Genomic DNA, 5,179 nt, shown 5'->3' on the forward strand with positions numbered 1-5,179 from the left:
GACCCAATTTATTTCAAAGGTACATGCAAGGATGTTCAGAGGATCAGGGCAACTGACAAAAAAAAAGAAGAATTCTGACTTCTTTCTCAGAAGTCAGAATTTTGAAGGGGGGAAAATCAGAATTTTGAAAAACAAGGTCAGAATTCAGAGGGAAAAAAAGTCAATTCTGAGAAAAAATAATTATTTTTTAGTGGCCCTCATTCTCTTCCATATGTTAGAGATGAAGCACCTGCTGTGAAAAAGCACTGTATAAGCAATCAACATTCATCAGAGCCTGACTTCTCAAAAGAACTCTTAAAATATATCAGGAAAAACAACATGATGGAAGAAAAAATCTTGAGTTCATGTTAACGTAAAAAAATCAACATCGTTTAGCATCTGTATTTTTCTCTGATGCTACAGCTAAGAGAACACTGGCAACCTATATAAGGCCGTCTGAGATCAGTTTATTGAGGAACAGACTGTCCTAATCTGCTTCTTTCTGGACTTGACTCAACTTTCCGTGATCAGACTCTGACCGAGGTTGTCATGGAAAAATTATAATTGCTGCATCATGGCTGATGGGCTACATTCCAGGATACAAGTGTGTGATTCTCAGCCCCGAAATTGTCTCATCAATCTTGTTTATTGTTTTCAGTTGTTGTTTCAGTGTTGCTCATGACAAATTGCATCTCCAGATCCTTTACCAGCTCTGTGTTAATTGAGAAAACAATGAAGCATTGAGAACATTTAAACAAGCAAAAGCACTAAAACTACATACCAAATTTTAAAGGTTGATTTCTCGCTTCGTTGGCTTCTAAATCTTCATGTGTCAGACTGAATTCGGTAATTCTTTGTTTGATGTAGAGTTTTGGTAACAGAACATGTGATGTAAAGCATTCCATTTTGTTTAGGGACACGGTTGCATCGTCGTCATGAAAGTTATTAAAAAGTTAATTTATCACTACAGGATTTGAAGAGAGAGAGAGGAAAAGAAAGCCTTTCCACCTTTTCTGGAGCAACTTTTTTAGAGATTTTTTTTAGTTTTATGTCAGGTTTTAATATTCCTTTATAAAAAAAAAAACATACCTGGATTGTTGCTTTAATTCCTCCATGCATGTTTGAGGAATTCTTCAATCTCCCGTGGCAACCATTCAGGGTTACTAAGCGCTTGATCTTACCAAGAGCTGCCTTTTCCATACAGCTCCCTCACTCAGCTCCTTCAGACTAGCCAGCAGCAAATAGCAAACAGATGGTGGAACTGTTCTTCTGAGCTCATTGTAGGAGACTTCTCAGTCCAGTGCTCTTAAAAACGGTTGTAAGCAGCAGAATGGAGAAGCATTGTTGTGATGACACGTGCTGAAGGCAGAGTGTCGGAAAGAATAGGAGCTTCTTAAAAAGACAGACGTCCAATTTCAAGGCATCACGTTGAAAAGTCAAATTTGATATGTGCAGTACTTTTACAACAACCAAAGGTAACTTGATCTAAAAAATGATGTTCTTTGACTTACAAAATAGCAGCCCTTTAAAAAATGCTTTCGTTAGAAATGTGGACTGTAAAAGCTGACATTTGCGTTGTAGATGTTGGTGCTGCTGCAACATGTGTTGTGTTGAGGTGATATTTTAGTCTTTAGTAGCTCCGTTGACAGGCCCACTCCTATCTGGAAAGTACATAACAGCACTCCTTTAAAGTCAGATTTGACTCCAAGTGATTTTTGTGACAATTATGCAAGATTTCAGTCTTACTCATTAGATTAATTTTTTATCCATATCGTCCTAACTTTAGAGGGCTGGTGTCCATCTCCAACAGTCATTGGGTGAGAGTCGGTGAGACAAGATAATCTTAATCCAATGGGACCAGTTCCCAGTCCCATTGGATTAAGATTATCTTGTCATTTTAAAATACACACACACATATTTATAATGCTGTGGAAAAATTCTTGCAATAAATCTATTTGTTTTTATATAGTCTGCCTCATTGAAGCTGTAAATGTAGAGAAAAATTAAAATGAAGATGTTTTCAGATGCGTAACCTTTGTTTTTAAAAATGTTTTTTGTGGAAAACTGAATGAGTAATCATCAGGGATTAAAAATTTTCCGTTGAATGTGTATATGTTCCGCTATGTGTGCGACTCAGGAGATCTCAAACTTCATTGCATGGAAAGCTATCAGGCCACAATAATCAAAATAGCCACTCCGGCTCCACAGAGCCTTGGAAAACCATTGTCATTCAGCTCAGCTCCCCACAGCAACCACAAGAGTAACCTGAAACTGGACAAGGCAGGAAGAAAACAATACATCAGTTTTGCGGAGAATGACTGCACAATTCTGTTGATGTTCCATGTTTTCTGGGCTCAGATTAAATCACCCTAAAACCTGAGTTTTGGCTGTTTTAGGAAGAAAATTTCAAAAGTAAAAAGAGATGTTCAACACGATGAAAAATCCTGCAAAAACAAAGAGCTATATCTGCATTTCCATTAGCCATAAAATTACGCAAATTGAAATTCTGAATATAAATTTGCCTAATGGAAACATGGCAATTTAGAAAAAGCTCATGTTTTTTGCTAAACAGTTTTTGCACAACGATGTTGTGGTTTTTCAGCCGTATTGAATGCCTGTACTCCGTTGAGTGGAGTACCCTCAGCAGGTTATGTTGTACAGAGAATTGGTGGAGTGGACGTTTAATTAATAAACCTGTTTTAAGAGTTTACAGCTGGATTTAGCTGGAAAATTGTCCCTGGTTGATGTTTCTATAAATAATAATTAGCAACAGATGCCTGCCTGTTAGCATTGCTACAGACTGGTTCCAGGTCTGATCCACCTGCAGCCACAACCTCCATTACCAGAAAGGGCTTTTAGTGTATGTTATCTCCTATATGGCAAGGAAAAGAGATCCAGTGCTATGATAAGCATATATATTTTTGGCGTAGTAAATTACTAACAACTTAACAAGCTAGTCGTCTTTTTGTGCAGACTGATGTGTGAAAGGACATCTCAGAGAGGATGAAGTACAGTTCACTCTTAGTGCGGTGGCATAGTTCCAAACGGACTTGACTGAAGTTTATTTTTACATGCTCAATGAAACTTTTCCATCCTGTTATTTCCAGCAGATGAGTAGCAATCTTCCTTTAAGGGCCTGTTTAACAGCTTTCCACTGAGCAAGAAGGAACCTGTAACATCCGACTCATTCAAGCTCACACCAGATGCTTGGGCTCTGCCCAATTCTGTTCTATTCACAGAGTTGTGTGCTGGTGTACTGCTTTGTTTCCTCATTTTTCTTCTTTTCCAGGGTGAGGCTGGCAGGTGCTGCTCCCAGCTGATGCCCATCAAGCCCCATCAAGGAGCATTATTTAGAAGGGTGGCTCTTTCCTAAGGCACCAGAGTGTCCGTTCATCCCCAAAGGATCACTCCTGGTTTCCTGGACTTTGTTCATTGGCTAAAGCTATGTTTGTCTGATTTTTTTTTTTTGTTTTTTGCCTGTATCTGATCTTTTCATGACAGTCTAAACAACATAGATTGGATTTTTACAAATGCAACCAAGGCCATTTGGATATGCGATCCTAAATTCAATATGATCTTTTAAATGTGACCACAGTTTGTGTGGCCAGATCACATCTACCCAGCATGAAAATCATTGATCCTCGACAAACGTCACTATCCTGCATCCTGAGATGCGGAAGCGGGAGGGACACTTTTAGGTGATCTTTCGTTCACACAGGAGATCTCATACAAGTCGCAAATATTTTGGAATTGAGCGTTAGATTCCTTGTCACTCTTCTCTACTGCTACTTCACCAGATAATGTCTGCCTGTGGTTTCTGTTCAGCGGTGACCTTTCAACCCCCTTCATCTGCTCCAGTAGAAAATCAGCGAACGTACATCACCATCAACCAGCCAACCTCAACACCTGCAGATACACTTCCTTCCTTCCCGGATCTCCTCCTCTTCACTTACAGAAAGATCTCCCTCACCTTATTGCTCCTCAAACATTCTGCTCTCCCCTTATCTGCAATTATTAATGACTCGCATTTCTTCCAGTGCAGATCCTGTTCAGGTCTCCTCCCCCACAGCTGACAATCTCCAGATTCACTTTTTCTGTTCAACAAACTCTGGGTGTCTGTAACCGTTGCCTGCGAGATAGGCTAACTTCCCAACGTGACAAATACATGACGTCGACCTGACACAAAGCAGGGTTTTCTTTTTTCTTTTTGGTTAACATTAACATGCATAAACATTACAATTAATGAGCCCTAGTGACAGCAAAAAGCAAATGTCCTCCACTCTCCCAATAACGGAGCCATTTATCACACGATCGATTGCATTCCCTCCTTCACCTCGAAGGAAAGGCTTTAAATGTAATGTGGCCAATAAACAAACCCAGCTGCACGGCCTCCCTTCAACTCGCACAAACTCTGCAGCTACCAGCACTCTGTTTCCTACCCAAACACTTGAACGTGTGGGGCCTTTTTTTTCCTTCCTCATTCTCGCTCCCACCTAAGAAATGTAAAACTGCCCATACTGCAACCACAGAACAGCCAACAGCTTTTCAAATACAAAAACAATCCTGCGTCATTTCTGCAATGCTCCAGCTCACAACAGGCAAACAATTCAAGGAAAACTATCAGAATGTAAGTAACATGATCCAAATATGTCAATTTGGATCAAACTGGACAAAGCATACGTCCACTTCACGCAGCATTTGAGCAAGGGCTCATGTTGACCTCAAGGTATTTGCCGTGTGTTTAGTGAGTGCTTACGGTGTTGCATTTCATTATTAGCTGCTGCCCATAGCTCAAGGGAAATGAACCAAATGCACTATTGTCTAAGGACAACCAAATAGGAATCCTTCCAGCTTCATTTCTGCTTTGTTTTCGCAACTGACCCCAGAGTAGCTTTACCAGGAACTCACTGCAGTTAATCAGGAAAGCATGCTGACCCGAGTTCATCAGTTGTTCACAACTGGACGTTTTCTCCACCACTTTAACATTTGTCTTTATGATACTTACTTCACATCAATCAATCAATCAATCAATCTTTATAGCACATTTCAGCAGCAAGGCATTTCAAAGTGCTTTACATAATTAAAATAAAAACAGCATGTGACATTGATTAAACAGTGAGAAATAGAGACATTTTGAAAAAGATTTAACAAGATAAAAATATTAGACAGTCTGACAGAGAAATAAAGAAATTAATAGCTA

Source organism: Poecilia latipinna, unplaced genomic scaffold (assembly GCF_001443285.1).
Source record: "Poecilia latipinna isolate Pla-1442-1.1 unplaced genomic scaffold, P_latipinna-1.0 Scaffold734, whole genome shotgun sequence".
Classification (NCBI taxonomy): Eukaryota; Metazoa; Chordata; class Actinopteri; order Cyprinodontiformes; family Poeciliidae; genus Poecilia; species Poecilia latipinna.